The sequence below is a fragment of the Choloepus didactylus genome, chromosome 13, assembly GCF_015220235.1.
Source record: "Choloepus didactylus isolate mChoDid1 chromosome 13, mChoDid1.pri, whole genome shotgun sequence".
In the NCBI taxonomy this organism is placed as follows: domain Eukaryota; kingdom Metazoa; phylum Chordata; class Mammalia; order Pilosa; family Megalonychidae; genus Choloepus; species Choloepus didactylus.
In genome coordinates, this window is record NC_051319.1 from 26510248 (window position 1) to 26534277 (window position 24030).

The 24030-nt window shown below is 33.4% G+C and overlaps 1 protein-coding gene across 6 annotated transcripts in view; it reads right to left on the minus strand.

Moving 5' to 3' along the window:
• Window positions 1-24030, minus strand: part of MEF2C (myocyte enhancer factor 2C) — a 138278-nt gene that overhangs the window by 103659 nt on the left and 10589 nt on the right. The gene's annotated exons all lie outside the window — the stretch shown is intronic.

The following is a 24030-nucleotide window of genomic DNA, read 5'->3' on the forward strand; positions in this document are numbered from 1 at the left end:
AACACCACACTCTGCTACTTTTCCATGCTGCAAGGGACTATTCAAAATAGTACTCAAAATTGAAATCCCATGCAGAAAACGTGATGCTCACAGGGATTCAGTGGAATCTAAGAAGCACTTTAAAAATCAGGGTTCCATAACTCATCTAATATTCTCTTATTCTTGATGGCAAAAATGAGTTTACTTCCTTGCGCCAGAAGAGAAAGAGAATGAAATTTGAGACAGATGTTTGTCATAAAAATACTAGAATTCAATGGTTGGTCAGTAGCTGTTTTTATTCCCCCTTTCCACAAACTAATGTGGTTGTTCACAGGGAAAACTAGGTGAGTATATATGAATCAGCATATATTCATCACAAAATGCTGGGAAAAATAATCAAAACAGGTATTTGCCTGATAATGGGTCAGGAAAGTGAACTTCATTTATGATAACAATACAAATTACAAACTGTTCCACAGAGACTTTGTCTCCAGACTTTTAGCTGTCATGTTTCTCTCCCTGAAAGTATGTTGAGAGAGTTTCTAAACCAGACCTAATCAGGACGAGACCCTGGTCATTCTAAATTTTACACTCTGGTGCATAAGAGAAGTTCACATCACTATTCTGTTTTACAACATATTGGTAGTCTTGCTCCATCAGAACCTACAGTGTGAAGAAAAAATAATTTGTATACTTTAAGCATGTGTCAGATTTTTTTTCTTACTTTCGTAGGCAGGAAGCAGCAGTACCTATATAGGCACATACAATTCTATTCATGTGTTTACATCTGTTATCATACTGGTTGATGAATACAGGTCAGAACCACTCAAAAAAGTTCACAGGCAACAATGACATATTATATCCAGGACTGAATTCAATTTAAGTTGCTAGGAAATTGTGCAAAGGGAAAGACCAAAATGGCTGCTTCTATATGCCACGCACTCTAAGAGGACTCTCATTATTAACAAAAATCTGAGATTTCTAATTCATTGAGAATGAACCTGTTGGTTTAAACATTGTCTTCCAAAGTGAAGAAATCCCTGGAATAATTTTTACATCGATGTCACTCATATCTGCGAGCGGGTCTAGTAATAGAAGTGCTTGGGGGTGGGGAAGGTTGCACGTTACTCTCAGAAACTAGAAAACTGGGCATTCTCATGAAGTATTATTGTGCTACATTCCCAAGGATTATAAAATTCAAAATGATATTAAAAATTTCATCTTTTATATCTCATGAACTGGAAAACAATGAATACAGTAGCACAACCTCTATTGAATTCCTTTGAAGAAACCAGTTCAGATGAATATTTCATAAATGTTTTCCAAAATTTATGGAGAATTTCAGGATGGGCTTGGAAAAGTTGCCTTATAATAGTATCTCTATAAGAAAGATAAATTTTGTCATGTCAAAAAAGAGCAAAGTATCTTTTTTGGGGGTAGAAATACTTATCTGTATTTCCATTCAGCCAAGGTAAGAGTAGAAATACTAGAAATTATTACTGGCAGGGGCTGCACAAGGTCATATCATTTTTCCCTCCTTTGGATAATACCAGACCCAAATTATTTCTCAAAGATTCCACCTATCCTATTTTTAAAGCCTTCTGGAAAAGGAGCAACACAGTCTTCCTCGGTAACCTATTTTGATATTTCACAACTCTCACTCTCAGGACATTCTTACTTATAGCTAATCCTTCACAGAATATTTTACGTCCACTCTTCTTGTTCTGTCCTCTGTACAGAGAAAGACATTTGGTGACCCCATCCTTACTTCATATGCTTGAAGAACTGTATATTAAATTATACCTCTCTCTTTTTTTTTCCACCTTTCCTTGCTTTAGCATCTATTTTACTCCATCTTTGCGGTTCATCTCAAGTATTGCCTGCCTTTACCACTGGAGTCCAAAAATATACAGAGTACTCAAAAAGGTTCTAGCTGTATACTCCTATCAAAATAGATTTTTAATTATACACATATTGCATGAATTTTAAAATATTAACTTTTTCATTTATTCTAATTTTCCACTCTTTTCTCCTGTGAGATTTGTTTCTCTACCCAATTCTTCTATATTTTGCATTGAGAGTTTATTTTTTTCTCCCTGGTGTCATGATTTCTGACCCCTTCTCCACTTTACCAAGGCCATTCTGAGTTCCGATCCTATCTCTCAAGGGCCAGACCTCAAAACACTCTCTTTACACAAGGACTGTTAGCATTTTAAAAATTTTAAACTTTATTTCACAATTACTTCAGCTACCATTGAAATCTGTATGGTTTAGAGGTTATTTTCCCAACTTACAGATGATTATAACTTATGTAGAGTATACTTGTCCCTTCTCCCGGATCATCCATTCTCGACACTATCATGGAATATTAAAATAATCACATAGGACCGATTCTTTTATGATTCTATGTTGGTTCATACTCACACTGGGCTTTACATAATGTATACACTTAGATTTCATCATGATTTTCCCTGTATATATTTTTTTAATTTTATTAAGATTTATTCACACACCATACAATTGTCCAAAATATACACTCAATTGATCACATTACCATCATGTCGTTGTTCATTGATCACCACAATCTATTTTTTTAACATTTTCCTTGTACCAGAAAAAGTGATAACAAGAATAAAAAAAAAGTGAAAAAAGAGCACCCATTATCGTCTCCGCCCCTCCCGCCCTATTTTTTTCTTTAGTTTTTTGCCCCAATTTTTCTACTCATCCATCCATATACTGGATAAAGGGAGTGCGATCCACAAGGTTATCAAAATCACACTGTTACCCCTTGTAACCTACATTGTCATACAATCGTCTTCAATAATTAAGGCCACAGGGTTGGGGTTTGATAGTTTCTCCCTGTACCTTTTTAAGTCTGCATATAAGAGAAGTTACTAACTGCAGTTCACAGGGTCATTTTTGTTTAATAATGCATGACTGTCATAGCTACCTTTTAAACCTTACTCACTGATTCTTAAAAATATTAGCTTGTGGCCCTCCATTGCCATTATGGTACAAGAGTTTCTGGTATCAAAATTTTCTTAGGCCTTAGTCAGACCTACCAGGAGTTACATAAAATTTGCTTTGTCCTTAGTATCACACTTGATTCCATAGGTCACATGCATACGTTTGCTACATTTCATGCATGAGGCTAAGCATGAGTTCATTTCACTACTTAATAGAGGTAAAAAATAAAGCAAAGCAGCTTTTCAGTTAACAAAAATTTTTTTGAGTAATTATAATGCTCCAGATACTGTTCTAAGTGATATATCATAGAATAACACATAAAAATTTCTGCCCTTGTGAAATTTACATATTCTTCTTTCCCCTCTGCATTACAAATGGGCTACACTTTATTTTGTCCTTTGTTATTGTTGTTGGTTAAACTGAATAAATCTATAAATAGCATCTCTTCATTTTTGTTCTTTCCTTGTCCAACTTCAAGCCTTCACTATTTCTTAGGACTTCTGCATCATACTATTTTTAATATCTCTTTTTTCTCATACTGATCTATTTCCATTCTTCTTGAAGATCTTTCTTTGCCAACCAGATAACCTCCTCCAGTTTCAACTTCTGTGACTCAAGATAAAGTGGTCTTTGCCCAGTTGTCAATCCTCCATCCTACCTATTAATTTTTTAAGAATGTCTTTTAAATATTTCCAAGACCTTTGAAATCTGTTCCAATAAAATTCATCTTTTCCTTTCATTGAATTCTTCAAATCTTTAATTCAAGTCTGTGTTTGGGCCCTAAAATATTGTGAATCTTTGGCCAATCTGCAGCCTTGATGAATGAACTAAACCAATTAATGAATAATATTGTCTCGATATTACTGAAAGAGAAAAAATTCTAATAAATCAAGAAAGCCAAATGATTTCATATTTCCTGACATAATATGTCTGGCTAATCTCTGACTGTAATATTTAAATATTTCTATTACATCAGAATGAGAACAAGTGATCAATTACTCTCCATTGTATAATAAAAGATAGTGGAATAGAATGAGAAGACAATTAGAGATGCATGAACCAAATGGAAAAGCTTGGGTAAAAGATATACAGTGAGTAAAATCCTTTCCTGGAAATCTGTGAATATAGCATCAGCCTGAAAAATTATAGTAAATACAGAAGTGGGAAATACTGTGATTTCTTCATCACAATTTTAGTTTTCATTAATATGCTGAAAAAATTCTCAGGAGAAATGAGATACAAGAGAAAACACTCCTCATGTGTAGCTACTTCTATAAATGTCTGCCTGTATGTCAGCTTCCTAGGAAAATCATTCATGTATTTATGAAAATATAAATAATGATTTTTTTCTCAAGATGACATTCTAGATTAGATTCTCATTATTTCTTGAAAGGAAGGAACATTTCATTTTCCAGAAGCCTTGAAATTAAGGATGGGCACCATTCTGGCAGTGAAATGTCTGAATTGCAGAGGGTACATGAGGATGCTCACCACAACCATTTGCCTGTAGAAACTTACCACCTCTCCTACCCTAGAAGGAGAAGAAGGGTATGGTGGAGAGAAGAAAGTCAGTGGCAACTGGCTGGGAGAGACACATACTAAACTGTTTCGGAAGATCCCAATTTATGGGGTGTGATGCCTTGTCTACCTAAATGTTTCCCTATCACAATTTTTGGGGGATGCAAGGCTTTGTAAAATGACTCTTCAGTATTTTGTGTGGTTTTTGTTTGTTTGCTTGTTTGTTTTAAAAGAAAACATGGCATGAAAAGCATTTGTTTGGTCTGTTTGTTTCATCAGCCCTCTGTCTTTCCCCGAAACCTTATCTGGATTCTGTAATTAAACACCTACACTCGGACATGTTTCATAACTTAGAATATTGTGTCTCTGTGAGTGTATTAAATTCTATTATAAAAAACTCAGTGGTGACCCAATAAGTTTTTGGAATTGAGCCAAGAAACTATCAAAATCTATCTTTGGGACACTACTGAGACACTGCGCAAAAAATGAAAAAGACCAATTATTGGGCAGACAGTGTATGCTACATGATTACATTTAACCTGCACTTTACATCTCTCTGAAATTCAATTTTTGTATTTCATTGAGTTTTTTTCTAAGAGTCAGTTTCTCTACTACAAAGTGAGAGGTTTTCACTAGATAATATGTTTCTTTTATTTCTAATTAAAGAGTTTATGATCTATAATCTAATGAAATTAATATCCATGGTTTTCTCTGATCCAGAAAATTGTCAGGTCAGGAGATTCTATTTCAGATTGGAAACATGGGGTTGGGGAGAGGCAAATCTGAAGAATAGTTCATTTGAAATTCTGGCAACAAAGTCTTAATTTGTGCTTGATATTTTATGCCTGTGAAACAATATTGAATGAACATGTACCATGTCCCTGAGACAATATCTCTGCCACTTGAAGATGTATAGTATACTTAAAAACCTTATAATTTCTAAGTAGATGCTATGATATCATGAACATGACAAATACAAAACTTGCCCAACATTACAGGGCAACTAAGTAGCAAAGCTGGATTTTGAGCTAAGGGAGACTGCTTCCAGATCCCAAGCTCTAACTCCTCTACTATATTGCCTTTCAGGTTAGGAGGCCGTGAACAATTCTAAGGAAATATTTTAATCATCTAGTTTTAAAATTTTATATGTCAAAGTCCTTAATAAGTTGAGAGTGAAATCTATGAAATTCAAATGCATCCATGATCTGAGCTTTCATCTAAATACAAACCTCATAGTTTGATTTTCACTTTGAGTAAGGTATTTTATTTCTGCTTGGCTTTTCCATGCCATGCTTTGAAAATTGAATTAAAATATATTACTTCTTTGTAGGTCAAATATAATCCACCAAAAATAAGAAAAATGTAACTTTTTCTTTGATATGAATTGCATTTCTTAAAGTTTTTCTATTTTCAGTCACTTCAAGAACAGTTCTTTTCTCCATGGTTATGATTTTAAGTGGTGATATGAGCTACCGGTAATCATTTACTTATCATTTATAGCCAGGGATACACCTTTAATTTTCAATTTGGGGTATTTTTTTTAGTAATGTATAAATTTAAAACATAGTTAAGAACTCTGACTATAGATCAGCTTGACAATGAATTGGAAATATGTGCTCCTAATGACTAAATTTATAGGTGAATTGATGAGAAATAAAGTACACTGATATATTGTACTTAAAACATTTCTGTGTCCTTCTTATCAAATAATTCTTAAAGATTCTATCAATGAAAAGATTTCACCTTGTGCACCTGAAATGACCCACTGATTATAAGCAACCTTCTAATAGTTAGATTAGAAAACATATACATGGGATGCTCAAAAACGTCACTGACCAGTGAACTTTAATTCAAGAAATTAATTTAGTAACAGTTTGCAGACTTTTAATTTAGAATGAACATTCCAAATAATCAACAGTAAGCATAAATTGTCATATCCTCATGTCACTAGCTCCTATAAATGTTTTTGCCAAGAACAGCTGGTTCAAATTGTCAAAAGACCCAGAAGCAATTCAGGAAGATATAGTTTTTAAATGGACCCACATTATGGAAAAAGGTACTCTTCTTTTACAGTCATTGTTCATTTTCTGTGCTGATATCTAATGTAGAAACAATTCTGTTTGGTGCTTTTTACTAAACCTTACCTCCATTATGTAAAAGTTCTCTTACTTTAGGCATTTCAGTAGAAGTTATCACTAAATATGAGATTACAACATCTGTAGGATTTTTAAATAACTAAGCTGTAAAAAAAAATCACAGATTACTATTTGTCAAGATCTTTTCCATTCATTTCCCTGAATTCGTTTATGCACAATTCCCTTCATCCGAAGTAGGCAATAAGCAATGATGCACTTGGACCTTCTGTAGCAAACATCTAAGAAGTTGTGATAAAATTGTTTTATTTTATATACTCTAAATAAATTCTCAACAGTCAAAATAATAATCAGAGTGCTGAGAATTTTAATGAAATCTATAATAAAGAGTTTCTGCAGCATCAAATTTTCATACAGTATCTTCTGTACATGTTTCTGCCTTTTAGAACGTTGGTCATGAGTGATATAATAAAATTTGACTGCAGATTTATACCTATAATAAAATAAAATTGTCTTCAATGCCCCATGAAAGTACTACTAAATATATGGCAGTTCTCCATAAATAAGTGACAGAAAAATGACAGAAACAGTGTCTTGGAGTAAACTGTCATTTGAAAGAGCAAAGGGACAAAAAAATAATCATTACAGGGATCATTCAAAAATATTTTTATTAGGATAAAAGAAAATTAAGCAGTAAAGTTCCAAAGAGAACTCTGTGCTTAACATGGAAGAACAAACATTCAAATACAGTTCATCCTCACAAGGAGATTAATCGTAATGCTGTCAAGGTCACTGTCAAGTTGTATTAGTGGCCACGTTAAGAACATGTCAGTCACATGAGTTAGAGCTGCCTTCTTCTTCTTTGTCTACTGCATAATGACCAACCTCTTAATGCACACTGACAAATTGAGGTGAGTGAATATGTTTTTCCAAAATATAGATGGAAGAATTCCATTCCACGACTCTTCTATTTTAATTGTAGCAAGCAAGCGGACTGTGAAGTCTGGCTGGGAAGAGGTTTTAAACATTCTATGCTGAAATTGTACCACTTCTGAAAATGGCACATTGAGTATTAGGAGAATTATTTGTGGCTATTGTGAATTTTATTTCAAATATACATTTGCTTACATTACTGCAAAAGCACACAAACTATTTTTTATGTGTAAGAATGACAATTTTTAAAATCTAGAAAATGCATTGGAACATGGAGTTAGTAACAGAATGATCTGGAATTCAATAAATAAGCCCTATCACAGATTTGTAATTTTCATCTATCAGTATTATTCATCATTTACAGAAGAAATTTGAGCAGTGTAGGCATATTGGCTTCTGAATATATCTAGACACTAGAGTGTAATAGAAATATTTATGTACTTAGAGTAAAAATAGATTAACACATCTCCTTTACAGGGCTTATATTTAAATAGAATAAATCACACCTTCAAAGAATAAATGATATTCTAGTATGTTATAATAAGACTTGCTCATAAGAGATACCTCTATTAAAAATTCACCACTTTAGTCCTAGAATACCAATTTAGTGCTGGTCTTGAGATTAGCAATGTATTAAAAATATCTGGGGAGTTAGTAATTTCAATTCTCAATTTGATATTAGAAATCAGTGCTGATTTCTTTGTTTCCTCACATACTTTAATTCATCAAAACATTATTGAAATGATTGGGAAATAAGACACGAAGAGGCATTCCTCTGCTTACATCAGCTGACCTGGACAGTATTTTAAAATTATATTTAGAAAAAGATAAAAAGAGCTGAGTACAGAGACAGTTCTCCATGCCAACTTCCTCTATCACCACTTTTCTTTTTTTCATCTAGTAACTCATCTATAATACAATGTTAAAAACAGAAGAATAGTCCTAGGATCTCTAGATATAATTTTAACAGGCTGATTAGATACTTAATTAGTTAGGGGACTAAAACAGACATCATAATCTATAGCTTTCACATCATTGTGTAAATATAAATGAGATGAACAATTTTTGATAGTGACTTGGATCACAAATGTTTTATGAAAGAGTTTCTCAAATTAGAAATTGAATACAAAAAATTATTTAAATTACAAAACTTAGATTCAAATAAATTCCATTCATAAATTCATGAGTAAAAACAGGCAATACAATGGTTGCAAATAAACCCCATTCTGCACACTTTCAGTTGTAACTAGTATTTGGGGATGGTGATGTGAGGAAGTGAAATTCATACATAATATTTTAGCTGAGATTTTATAATATTTTTTACACTCAAAACTTCTACAAAGACTATGTAGACTAATTTGCCATTTTAAAAAAATCCCTGAAGACAGGTATCAGAAGGAGGTGGTGGAGAGAATCTGTATGATTTAAAACTTTAATAATCATCTAAATTTGAAAGTGCAAAGCTATGGTAGCTGTAAATATTTTAATAAAAGATAACAAACCTTTTTCTGGGAGTTTGAATGGATACAACTTTCTAGTTATGTAATATCTCTAACTTTGTAGAATACTGAGTAACATTATATGGATGAAAACCAACTCCTTAAAGATAAAAACTCGTATCTCCACACATCTACATTTTCCTACATAGTAATCACAATAAGCAACATGCTAAGTATAGTAGATATATTACTTAATTTTGTTATAATTATCTTAGACACTATATGGTAGACAATTTAAGACATATTTTGGAAACTGAACTAGCGTAACTTCTCACTCCACACTGTTAACCAGTGATTTGCCACTTGGATAAGCACATTAAAAATATGTCATGAATTAATCTCCAATTACATTGATAAATGGAGTACACTGGTGAGGAAAATAATATTGTAGATTTTGGTCAAAAAATTGGTGTTCCTGCAAATAAAAATTCTGCTTTCTAATCCCTATTCCCTGAGAAAAAGTTGGTTAAAAGATTCCCTATCTCAATGAATTGGTTATTTAGAGATCATAGATGGGTCATATGGGAGTATTTGTATTCTCTGATGAAAAAAAAAATTCTTCGATGTTACAAAACATTTCTAAAAAGAATATGATTGTGCCAAGTACTTTACAGTATAATTTACGTGTTTCTAAATCAGTTAGTTTGAAAATAAAAGGCATTCATAAATTCACATGCTCCAACTGTTTAAATCTGAAGATTCACCTATCTAAGAGCCAGCTGCACATGGTTTTAGGTATTCTATTGAATTCTATGGGGGATCTTTCTTGTTTACTCTGCAGGGATTGTGAGACATGTTTGTTAAAAACAAACAAATAAATAAATGTCACACAGACATAAGAAGATACACTGAAAATGAGTGATATTTGACTGGTGAAAATGTTCAAGTTAAAAATCTACAATAAAAGCTGGAACACATTTATCCCATTTAACGTGTGTCTTAACGTTTAAGTTTATATCAATTGGATCAACAGTTGACCATTATTAAACTTCCTTCAGTTTTCTGGAAGCTTCAGGGAGATGAATCTGCAAGCTCCTTCAAGAAATTATCTAGTGTTAATCAACATTACAAAATTCAGAAAGGCCCAGAAATTGTTAAATCCGGTATTCCCTAGTTCCATTTTAAATTTAACAATCTGAATTGAAATCATTAAAATTCCACTACAAGCTTTAACAAAAAGCTTTGAAAAGGTAAAATAAAAAAGTAAAGTTGCCTTTAATGACATTAGCTTAGTACAATGTAAGTAATTATAAAATCTATTTCCTAGAGCTAACCCCCAAAAAGGAAAAATGAAAAAACCCTTCAATGCAAAATTTCTTGATCATAAAAGTTGAAAGAGGATTTTAAATGTTCGTCCTTGTTTTTGACAAGCATTATTCTATTCACCTTACATGTACTAACCCATTTAATCTTCGTAATGACCTTGCTGTAGTATCAGCTCCATTTTACAGATGAGGAAACTGAAGCAAAGGGAACTTGCCCAAGATAAGTGGGGGAAGCTGGGATAGGAGCTACACAGTCTGACTCTAGAGTTCAATTTTCAAACATCATGCTAGAAGAATCCAACATGTTAATGAAACATGAGGACCACTTTATTACTTTAAGAGTACAACATCTGACTAGTAACTGCCAAAGTACACGAGAGAATGGACCTTAGAAGGCTGCCACTATTCAGGGCCATAAAGCCTTCCAGGATTCCCTATCCTTCAATGCAGAGGAGCAAGTGAAACTTCCAGGCCTCACCTCATGCACACACTTTATGTAGGGTAATCTCTATAACACCTATCTATCTAGATAGTTATAATGAAGAACTTTTTTTTCATTATTAGAATGATGCTAAGGCTTTTGTCTTTCAGTAAATATCCACACATTTTGTTATCAATAGACCTGTTTTAACTAGTACTGGACAGACTTAGTAAATTCACTCAGTGTGAACCACTTATCTGCAGGATTTAGCTAACTGTCTACTAACTTTTAGTTTCTACATGCTAATAATCCATAAATCACTATTGTTAATTTCACACTCTGGGTGACTAGCTTGATAACTTAGGGTATAAAAATCCAATATTTAGTTATTATTTCATATTCAGCAATATCTCATTTAAAAATGGAAATAATTTTATTCATTTATATTTATATGAATATTTACCATAAGTACTTGAAATTATGAAATCTATTTTCAGCATCTCAAAAAGATTAACGCATTCTAATTGTGCTAAAAAGTACTGGGATGATTATTACTTGAAACTTTATAATGCAATCAATACAATCAGGCCCAATCCACAAGTGCTTTAGATATCTAGCCTATAAGCAAATTATCAAACTGTATTTGAATTTTAGCTTGCAACATCTTTATAATGACAAACAGAAATTTAAATAACCAAAAGTGATTGTATATGAAAGTAATTTATGCAGAATATTTTATATTCATCAGTATTATAGTTACAAAAAATTATCTGTTATCTTCTTACCTATGAGACAATCTTAGAAATGCATAGTGTAACCTGTATTCAACTTTGGACAGCAATAATAAACTCAAAATTTATATTTAAAAAAACATCCTTTTACTACACATTTTAAGTCTCTTCTATATAATAATCTGCTTCATTAAACTTCATGTTGAATGGATTTTCAGAGTTCCCATAAAGGAGTTGAATGTGTGCACAAATTACGGTTCAAGTGTGGATGGTGCAGAGAAAAATCTCCACTGAGGGTTTTAAAAACAATGAAGTTAATAAACACCACCAATAAGAAACTCTTTTGAGTTAAATATGCACATTGTTTTTAAACAAGAATATTCAGCGAAGTACACTCTTCTGATCACTTAATTTCAACAAATTCTGGTATTTCTTGATAATGAAATTCAACCTGTCAATATCTAATTCAAATAAACTCATTGCATATATGGTCACAAAACTCAGGATCTCCCTCAATCTTTTCTCCACTTTCCCTCGTATGCTACTTCATGACCATGGCTTTAGACGAGATTCTAAATTGTAGCCCTATCAATCTTTTCTTTTTTTCACCCTTCAATTCAATTCAACCATTTCATGTATAGTATCTATCTATACTATGTTCGAGGCACTTTCCTTGTCTTATCAGGGGACCCCAAAATGAGCAGCATTTAGCAACATTCCACAGAGCTTATAATGCAGAAGGAAGGGGGTGGCAGCATTCATTTGCTCACTCATTTAGTAACTAACTATTAATCATGTGCCCGGAAGAATCCAAGGCAACTAAACTCCAAGTCTGCCCGGGACATTCATGCACAAGGCAGCTTAGAGGTTTTACTATGGGACGACGAAGGTCACATAGTGCAGTCAGTAGTATGGAGTCTGGAGCCCAGGTTCCTGTGCCCTATTACTAGTTTATTAAACCTTTCTCAGGCATCCTCATACATGCGTGCATTCTGGTTAATCCTCTTCTCTTCTTCTTTAGTTCTGGCTCAGTTATCCCTTGGGGAAATCTCTTTCTCATATGCTCTACATGTTAGCCAAAGAAGGCTCATAAGCATTTAGAGTGATGCTTATCATACACCTGGTATTAAGGAACAGAAAAACTATTTTAAAAGAAATTTAAATGAAAACTACTTGCAGTCTTTCAGCAGTAATTCTCAAATAGAAGTAAATATTCTGATTATCCTAAAATCACATTGAAAGGTCTGCTCAGGAAGGTGCTGGTTAAGGTGGAATCTGTACTTTGAGGCACATCGCAAATGATTCTGAGACCTGGGCTTGGCGGACTATACTCTGAAACCTAGAAAGCATTTTCATCATTTCTACAGAGTGCTTTGGCTAAGCACTACCAGTTAAGGCAAACTTGGACAATCTAATTCAATTATTTGTATCACAACAGTAGTATGGTTTCTTACTATCAAAAAAATTCTATTGTAAATCTAAGTGGGTTTCTTCACGTTAGAACTGTTCTCAGGAGAAAATGAAGTTTGGATTTCCCAACCTTGATTTTAAAGCACACTTTTGGCACACAAAGTATTAGTATGTTGGGGTGTGCTACATTATTGGGTAAAGAGTGATAAGATGGAGTCCATCGCAAAATGCAAGATGTGTCCACAAGACAAGGCAAATTCAAACTCTTCCTTTAAGATCTACTTCAAGTGTTTTCTCCTCTGTGAAGCATTTCCAGAATACTCATGCAGTGCCATTTGTCCCTTTATTTTCTGTGTTATCAGAGAATGCAGAACCACCATGCAAGAAAAATCAGGGAGAATGTTGTTTAACACATGAAAGCTCATGTATTAAATAATTGAGAAATGGAGCACTCTATAATAGAAGGAAAGAATTTACTTTTACAATCTCCTGCATAAATTCCCTAGTTCAGTTCATAGCAGACAAAATATTGTATATCTACTGTCACCTCATCCTAAGAGATGCCAACAATTTGGAAACTAGACTGATACAAATAATCATTGGAAAAGTTGCTATGGAAGAGAAAAAACTTCATTTTGCAGATATGACAGGTATAAAGCTAACAGCTACAAGGCCCTCAAGTGGAAATATATTTGCTCATTTAGGAACAAGTCCAAAAATTTGAAATTTACTTTTTTTGTGAGAGTAAATTCAGTAGTTCAATAAGAGCTATATTTCATTTTTTTCTTTAAGAACACGACAAACACATGGAATACTAGAAAAGACATTAACAATTTTCTAACACAACTTTATAATGTTCTTGAGTGCATTCCACAGGTAAAGTTTTTTTAAACCTTAAGGGCCTTATCATTTTCCTAAATACCTCTGCAAGTAGGAAAGAGTGTAAGTTTCCTTTACATAATGGAAATAAGCTACATTTTTATGGCCAATTCAACATTCTAATAATGAATAGAAACACCAATGAAATGTTATGTTCCCTAGGTAGGAAAAAAAGCAGTTTCTTTTACATAATGGAAATATACTGCATTTTACAGTAGGTTCAACATTCTAATAACGATGAGATGTGCCAAAGAAATGAATGAAGCACCTTCTAATTTTCTTCCACATGCCTCAAGGCTGGAAAAAGAACAATCCCACCAATTCTAGTGTAAATGCGTGAATAAATGAATGGAACCATTACTTTGTAGGGTTTTGTTTTTTTTTTTTAATGGCAAGGTAGGTCTTTTGGCAACCTCCTTCTAATTACTAGGAAGCCATGCCTGCTGGCCACTACACTGGATTTGTCCTTTCCCTATTTATCTTAACATTTTCCCCCCTACAACCATGAAACAAAATTGTGTGCTTTTTTTAAAAAAAAACTGTAAATTTTTTTCACTATAAAAATACCATATTCCAGAGCACACCTTTCAAGCACAATCCTAGGTCGCATCTGTGTGCCAACTGTAGCCCAGCTATGGGGTCAGACTCAGTCTGCTCTGCAGAGTCTGCAGCCATGCTCTGGAAGCGCCGACTCCTCCACATGTGTGACATTAAGATGATCCATAGCAATCCTGCAAGACTACATTTTAAGTTGGGCTTCCAATTTGCTGTGGTTGGCATGACCTAATTTTGGCTCAAAAGGTACATTTTTCCCCCTCTGGGTTTCACTAACTACACATGGGAGGAAAAAAAAAAAATGTTCTTAAGGGATTCTTACTCTTCCCTTTCTTAGGGCAATTTAGGGAATTTAACAGCTGTTAGCCTCTGGCTAATACCCAACCTGAAGTCTTTTTCCTGCTTCGCCTACATCTTGACCCCTCATGCCAAATATTTTAGGCAAAGTCTATTTATAAAGTTCATCACTTCCCCTGTTACCTCATCTTTAGAAATGCCAATAACGTAGAAACTGGAAGGGTGCAGCTAGTCTCACAAACTGGGACGTTCAATGGAAGAGTTTTCCTGTTAAAATTTCAGAAATGAATTTTATTTTCTTTCATTTCGATTCTTCTAAATTCAGAAGGGAAGTAACAGGAATGCTCCTTATTTATTTCACTTTAGCATTCAAAGATAATTTACAGTCCTAAAGATTTTGAATATTCTGTTAACCAGATGTCCTTAACACAGATTACACACTTGAATCACTTGGAGAACTTAAAAAAAAAAACACTGACGTCTAGACTCATCCTAGACCAATGAAATCAGAATTTCTGGATGGTTCCTCGGCACTGTTATTTTTAAAAAGTTTTCCAAGAGATTTGGATGTGAAGCCAGAGTTGGAAACCACTAAATTGTCTTAGAAATAAAACACCTCAATATTATGTATTGTAGCATTTCTCAATTGGATATAGTATGTTCTTGAAATTTACCAGTCTATCCATTTATGTACTTATTGACCTGAAAAAGTTTCTCAGCTACTGCATGAGAGAAGAGAAAAAAATTGATCTGAATAACCTGGGTGACTCTCAATAGATTTAAAAGTAGAGATCATAGAAAGCTCTGATAAGTAAGTTCCTTTTCTGCAGAACTAGGGTTGGGGAAAGGGCTTTAATGTCACTCGTTTCACCTGGATCACAATGAATCTTTGGTGGTGGTGGTGGTGTTTCCACTGGCACTTAAAAAAAACAAATTTTACCTTATGATATTTATTGACTTGGAGGTCTCTAATAATAGGCTAATTGAATTCAATACAGTATTCTTAATGTACTCAAGTTGACAAATATCTAATTGCATGTCTGACTGAGATCAAATTCACATTTTATGACTTTGAAAAAAGTCAACTGATTCGATCAAAGTTCTCAGTCTTTCATAGCTAATTTAATTACTCTGGCCTAGTCACTGGGAAATTATATAATCAAACAGTCCAGTCCAGTTCCCAGTCCTCCCTCCCAATACGAAACTGGTCTGCTCATTTCAAGTCTGTTTTGAGAAGGTAAAGGTGGCACCTGGAATCAAGAGATCTGCGGACTTGGAATTTTGTTCCATTATATAACTAACCTCATCTTACATAAAACTGAATGTGGGGTGTTTTACGGTAAGGATTCCTATAAAATAATAAAACACTCTTCTATGTAACTTGTGGAAATAGTATATTTATTTTCTTGTCATGTCTTGCATTTTCTGTCTTCTGATATATACACATAAGCTGATGGGTGTGTATATTGGGGTGGAGTTGTATATTTGACAACACAGAAGGAACAAGTCCATTTTCCCTGATTCTATGTGTCTTCTAAGACCATGATTTTCTAAGTTTCATGGATTTAGTCCCTTCTATTAGAGTGCACCTTTAAAATACACAGATTTTTTCCTAAGGGAAAAAATATTCCTCAAGTACTTTTATTTACTTATTCATTTTTGCTTTTCTAGAACAAGGAAAAATGAGTTTTTAAAGTTCTTTTTAAAAGTACTTTTTGTACACGATAAAATTTGAGTCTCTATTATATAAAGCATTATTTGTGGTGGTATCTCCCTGTTGATGTTCTCCCTCATTCATAACTTGTACCATATCCCTTGTCAAAACAGTGAATTGCAGGGGAGTAACTGGATCAGGTCATCCTTCCTTTCAGCTGTGTTTAGGAAATAGGGCATGAGAGGAAGTGGAGGAGGAGCAAGTACTTCAGGTTACCTCAAGACCCTTGGAGCCAGGTTTTTCTGGCATACCAGGGAACGGAAAAGGGATAAGCTAGGCTCTTCCTACTTCTGGTACCAGGTTCACAGCTTCATTAGCCAAGCAAAATTTCAACAAAACCTGAAGTCCTAGGCAGCTTTTCTAAATGGGGAAGCAAAGTTGAGAATATGCAGGCCATGTAAAATATAGCCACATAAAAGGCCTGCTGTGCTCTCTGAGAGAAGACTAGTAAAAAAAAATTCCTTTTTCCAGAATACTCCCAGTATCTGACTCATTTAAAACTCACCTTAGGAATCATTTCCTTTACTGAAGACTGACCTTACCAGTCATCCCCCAAGAGTAGAGCACTCCATCACTTTAAACAACCACTTTGCATCACCTTCAACATACCTGTAGTATACAGTTTATCATATTACATTTATAATTGCATTCGGCATGCTCATCTTCTTCATCAGACTGAATTCCTCAGGCACAGAGACGCCACCTTTCACTTTTGTATCCCTAATGCCCAGCAAGCCACTCCCCACTAAACACTAATGAATAAATTGATTTATGTATTAATTAAATTGTAGTCGATGTCCAAAGAGAAGTATTGGGGAATAGTCATGCACATCTTATGGTCAGAGCCCAGGATAATTTTCAAGTTATATGCTTATTTGTCTCTTTAACTTCAGATGAGTGGTTCTCAACCCAGTCTTTGCATTAAAATACCTGGGTACTTTGAGAGACAATGCTCGGACCATAGGCCAATTAAATTGCAATCTGGAAGTGGAACCTGGGTATTGACATTTTTATAAGGCTCCCTCAGCGGATCTAACATACAGCCAGGAGTGAGAACCACTGCTCTCAACTAATGAGATGCTTTTTTACCCATGACCATGTCACTTAACATACCCAAGATCAATTACAGCTCATGGTTTTTAAATGGATTCTGTTTTTGAGAAATTATTAGTTGATTTTAGTCCTTGGATGATTACATTTTTAAAAAAGGTTTTAGGAATGCAATATTATCTACATCACAATAGTCTTCCAGAAATATCACTAATAACTTTACATAATTATTTTTTTATGGAATTCTATGACAGCTATGACTTCCTCCTTCAACCTTTGGGGAACCTAGGCCTTTATGATAGATACTTATTTCCTGCATATTTAGAACTCAGATGGATAGTAAATACAAATCCAGTGTTTTATGGAGTCATAACGGTCGGAAGGTTCCAAAGATAGAGAATTCAAATAACTCTAGCCAAAATCACATTACGAAGTAGATGTAACTGGCCTCAGTGGTTTCATTAGAAAGAGGGGAATGAATGCTGAACATTACCAGTGGCACTTAATATTGCATAAGACAAACAAACTCCCCCTGCTAGTGGGCACCACGAAGTGACATGGAAGCCATTTATTACTGGAACCAATTAATTGAAAATAACACAGCTAATTCCCAAACCTTCAAGTCACATTTCTAATAAAAGCATTTTTAAATACAGAGAACATGGGTTATTTTGGTGTTTGCATGGCAACCCAAATAAGCATTTGATTCTTTTCAACAACGAAATAAAGCGGAACCAAATGTAGTTTCTAAAATGCACTGTGGAAATTTGGCAAGGCATGCATGACTTTAAAGACATAGTAGCTATTAATTTTCAAGTCCAAAGCTTATAAATTTAGTAATTCAGAGCTATCTGAGTCCTGTTTGACCTATGACCAGCCTTTCTGTCTTCACTTCCAGCCGAGAGGATGGCAATACTTTTATGAAAAAACAAGGAAACTGTTTATTAGAGGAGAAAAAGTTCATATTGTTTCTCATAGTAAAAATTCTAAAAATGATCTTTTCCCTTTTTCAAAAGGCCTTTTAACAGAACACAGAAATATTCAATTAAGAACTACAAGCCATGTATTTGATTAATAAACTGAATATATTATTTCCTGGTTTTCAAATCTAGTGAATTTATTCTAAGACTTATCAGTATTTTTTTTCACATCTACCTCTGGCTGTAGGTGTTTTTCTTTTATCACAAAGGAAAAGTGAAAAGGTGTGCTTGAATTCAAATCCCCAGCATATGCAACTGTACAAATTAAATTAAATGAATACCTGAAATCCATTTAATATCCACTTATAGACAATCACACCGCTCACATTCTTAAATTAAAACTATATAAATTACTCTGATTCTTAGCAAGTGAAGGTTAAAAATTAAAACAGTTCAAGAAATGGAAAGCAAACTTGAGGTCTTGACATAAAACTGTATGTTCGCATTGCAATTAAAGGTAACTTTGTAACTGGAAAAATATATTTTCCACAAACAGTAATAAAACATTGCTTGTGAAAAGAAGTTGTAACAGTTGGTAAAATATTTTTTCCTCTAGGTTAACAATATGGAAATACAACATAGACCAAGAATTAATTCACTTCTCTTTAAAAACCTTGCTAACACTGTCATACAACTATAGCTATAACATCATTCCGGGGTTACTGAGTACTTTTCCCCAAGATACCAAAAAAAATAAGATTTAATAGTTGAGTCATTTCCTTTTTCTTATCTAACAGATGGAATCATGTATGTGAGATTTTGGCCTAGTGGGTAAAAGACTGGATACTGGAGACTGACTATCTGGGTTTGGTTCTGACTCTTCCACTAAGTGGGTAACTTTAGGCAATTTGCTTCATTTTTTTGTCTCAGTTTCTTCATATGTCCAATGGAGATATTAACAGTACTTACTTCACTAGGTTTGTAAGGAAAAGTGAGTTACTACATATAAAGCCTCAAGCCATTAGTACAATACCCGGTATATTGTAAACTCTCAATAAATGCTAGCTGATTTAACTAACAGTAATTGTAATCAATAATACTTTCAAGTTAATAACACCAGCTTGGTACACATATTGTAAACAGTATTAGTTATTAGAAACATCTTGAGTAGTGATGTTGGATAAAAGTAAAAATGGAATTTCTAAGTCATGGTTGAAAGTATCAATTATATTTACAGAAGATCAGCCCTACTTTCAACCGCCAAGCCAGCCAAGACTGAAAACCAAGTGGTCAATATATGTTGATTCAGATGGAAAAAGGATACAAATGCCTTTAAATGTCTTTAAAATGTCTTTAAAGGAAGTTGAGTGGGGATCCTTCTGGTCACTGCAGTACAACCTATCATTACATGTGCAATGAGATGCTTTGATGGGTCTCGTAGTCTATGAATAACAACACATATTTTGGGGACAACGTCACAAAAAATAATCTGTCTTTGCACCAGAAAGACCTACGCATATGCCAAGAAAGAATTACCTCCCAACCACAAAGTAGGTGGTCTCCCAACCCACGTTGAAAATGAGGCAAATGGCAAAGTTCTTTAAAAAGTGTTTTTGAGATAAAACGGCCCCACAGTTCATGTCCTGGAGAATTGGGAACATTTCAAGTTTTAAAATTACTCTTCCTTTAATTTTTTAAAGTAAAATAAGGGGGAAAAATCTGATGATTTCTTATTAAATAGAAGAGCCTACCTTTTTAGAAGATCTGGTATTTAAAAAGGTATTTCACAAGACAAACTGTATTTACAATGTTTTTTAAATTCTATGAATCTTGCTAAAGAGGAGTAGGCTTTTTTTTTCCTCAATGAAATTCTGGATTGTATTTACACTTTGAAGGATAAATATAGATTTTAAAGATTAGTAATTTGGAATAAATAAGATTAAGTTTGCCTATGGAGTTTTTTCTCAAAATGATCTTCTGTGATTTTAAATTATAGCAAAAGAAAAGATTCTGGTCGTTTTCCAAGTCCATGTGATTCTGCCTCCAAAACCAGCAGTTAGCAAGGCTAAGTCTAACAGCATGTAACACATTACAGTTCTCTCCCAGACCTACTGCTGAAGGCTTTGCGATGAGTGAGTCTTCTATATCCCATGGGATTCTACCTGAACACTCTTATCAGTTCACCACCATGAGTACTGGAGGAATCCTTTTCAAATACTCAGGATTACCAGAAAATAATTCAAGTACCCATAGAATATTTAAAAAGTAACCTGACATGTAAAGTCATGGATAAATTAAAATGTTGGCAAGAAAAGATGAACAGCAGCAATGTCCTTTATGATTCATCTTAAATATATTTGCTATGTTCACATCATCAAAAGCATTACAAAATCAACTTAACTTGGCATTTATATATTTTAGTGTTTGAAATATAATAAAGAAGGATTTCTTTCCCCTCTGGAATTAAAAAATTGTAATATAACAACCATGTGATATAACTCTAAAAAGATGATTTAGCAATTATTCTGCATGATGTGACCAAAGAGCCAATGAGTTTCAACTGTAAATTATTTTCTTGCTATGATGTGAAAAGTTGTTTCAGAAGGTCATGACTTATATTGCTTGAATTGTCTATGTGACAATATATCAGTTTCAAAATCAGAAAAACCTCTGGCACAAATTATGCCTTAAAAAGGACTGCATATAGGAATGTATCTTACAATCAGTGGCATCTCACAATTCCTGTTGGTCATGTTTCACGCAAATCAAGATGCATCTCATAACTGATAGTTTAATTAAAATAAAATACAACATTTTACACTTGATCTGAGAATAGTTCATTTTTATGCTTAGTTATTTAATAATGGGGTGTGTGTTTAAAAAAAGTATTTCATAAATTCTTTTTTTGCAGAAATCTAATAAGTAGTTTTACTAGGTAAATATATATAATTAATGTGTAGTTTGTATAAGTAATTTCTTAATTTTCAGAGTCTGTGCCTTTTGTTCATGTGAACTATAACTCTGGTGAAAAACACTAAATTTTCCTGAACTTTGAATTGTTCTCCGTATCAAAAATTATTTCAAAAATCTAAAATTAGCACTTAAGTACATTTTAAAACCTTAAATTCCAAGGGATATTTAAATACCAGGATCTGTACACAAAATATGTGTGTCCATTATTTATCTGCATCTGCATATATATATATACACATGCAGTAATACTACATATACTTAAAACTTCAAATTTTGCTAACTCATCAAGCTCATTAATTCAAGAATGAATACAGATTTCCATTGCTAGAATGTTTTTATTTATGTATGACTAGATAAGTTATTTTCTAAGAAAAAGCAAAAAACTGAAAGTATCAGCATTAAGAATTGCTGATAGGTACAGAGAAACATTAATAAATAAAAATTGAGTTTGGAAATATTTACCTTTTATACTTTTAAAATTTGAACATGTACAGAAGAAAAATGGCACATTATTTTCAAACAGTATAGTTTATCAAATTTCTCTACATAGTCTAATAACATATTTGATAGTTTAACTGCTTTTGGTCTAACTTAATGGTTTCAAATAACTGGCAATTATGACCAGACCCTAAGTATTCTAACACAATATTTTTTTAAACAAAGCCTTGATTTGAGTAAAAAGAAAGGTGCGCTTTTAGTATAAGGGTAGATATATATTGATATATATTTAATGATTTTGCAGTAAATTTCACAATTGGAAATCTGAGAAAACTTGTTGAAAAAATTCTTTGGCTTATTTTAAACATTCATATATAAATCTACTCTCACAATAAATTTAAATACAGTAAATTTTGTTCATAATTAAGGATGTTGGTGAACTTTTAAAATTTTAGTGTTAATGGAAAGTAAATATTTAGTCAAAAATGTGTTTGGAAGAAGTCTGAGTATTATAAAAGTTTCTTAGAAATCTCTTAAAGGCTGAGTACAATAAAACTAGGGCAATGCATATATTCTCAGTTACTCTTTTAAAAAAACCTGTAAAAGTGACTATAGTGGCATGTTCTGACACATTCTTTTCATAAACCGAACCCTGTTAGTGACAGCAGAACAGATTGTGTGCATCTGCTGGGAATGAGCCAGATGACAGTGGAAAACGCACATGGATACCTTGGCACAGCAAGTAAAAAATGGAAAAAAAAAGACCTGGAAGAGAAAGTGATCAACTTTAATTGAAACATTCTTTCCAACATGATGAGTCTCATCCAACCACCTCTTGTAGCCTGTCAATTTTACACATCAGAATGTGTTTTAAAGGCGTCCTTTGTAAATTAGAGCTGCTTTGTCCTTTCTTGGCACTAAAGATTGACTCAGGTTTTGGACTATTTCTTCAAATTACGGCAAATGTAAAAAGCATTAGAGCAGAGGAAGAGGCCAAACCACTCCATCGTGGTCTGGTACAAGAATGCTAAACTTCTAAAAAGCTCTTCAGGTTCAAATTTTAAATATGTGGGTTAAGTTCTGAATTATGTGGGTGTCATATTGCCAAGTGCTAAAGATGCCACAATTCAAATATTCTGCAAATGGGACTACTGTAAACTATATTTGTACTCAATAGTGCTACAATATTTTATTTTATGCTGATCAACTGTGGTATTGTTTTAACAGTCGGCATTATAGCACTATAGAGGTCCATACGTAAAAACAAATGTGCTTCTATAAATTATATCAGAAAGTTCTCTTGGATGCTCTGATTACAATGAAAATTTATTCTATACAGTATACAATGCAAATTTTAAACTGGAGATGAAGTTGTTTAATACATTAGTAGTCTGACTGAAGCAGCTGCACTCAAAAAAAAAAAAAAAAATTCTGGTGATTAACAGCCATTTTCCAGTAATCATAACCCTGGAAAAGGCTACTAAGTAGGGGGAGGGGGTTGCAGATGGGGATAATTCTCTAAGCCCATGTGCCTTAGAGGGCTCCATCATCTTCATGCAGATTTATTATTATTATTATTTTTAAATTAAAGCTTTTAGAGGCATCCTTGATTGCAGTGTTGGGAGCTGTCCATGCTGTTTTACCACAGGAAAGTCCTCTGCAAGTATCCTTTAGCCGAGCACTCCTTAGCCAGGCATTAAAACAGGGTTAGAAAAGAAAGCTAAAATGCAAGGAGCACACTAGAAGGACATTATTCAACAGCATGAGAAAAATTTCAAGTAGCTGCACCTTCCTAGACTGCATAAAATGGGCAGGCCTCATCTACATTACCCGTCCTCCAAAATATGAGTTTCCCGAAATTAAATGACTTTAAAAGCCAAACAAAAAAGTAGTAAATTGAATCTCAGTTCAGAAATATTCTCATTTCATCCATCTCTGACCTAAATTTGTTTATTTGTGTCCTTAAAAGGTGTACTTATCAGGTAAAATCCTGCATTTTCTATACTACTTCATATTTCTTATAACATGAAGAAAAATACCCAAATCAAGGTAAGTTCATTTGTACATCATCACAAAGTCAATATATTATGGTTAAAATGAACAACCCCTCAAATCTGGGAGAAAAAAATTAGGACTATAGGAATGGGCTTCCCTGACTTTTTTTTTTAACTATTCATATAAAATGCATTTATCTTTAGAGTAAATACAATTCATGCAATTAGACAACAAATATCTATAGGATACCTACTATATGCATGAGTGATTGTAAGGAATATAAAGCTGATTAAAATGACACCCAATCTTCATAAATTAAGTAAATTCTCTCTCTATATATAATCAAAATTGCACAATAAGAAAAATAAACTGGGACTACTAATGTAGTCTTCA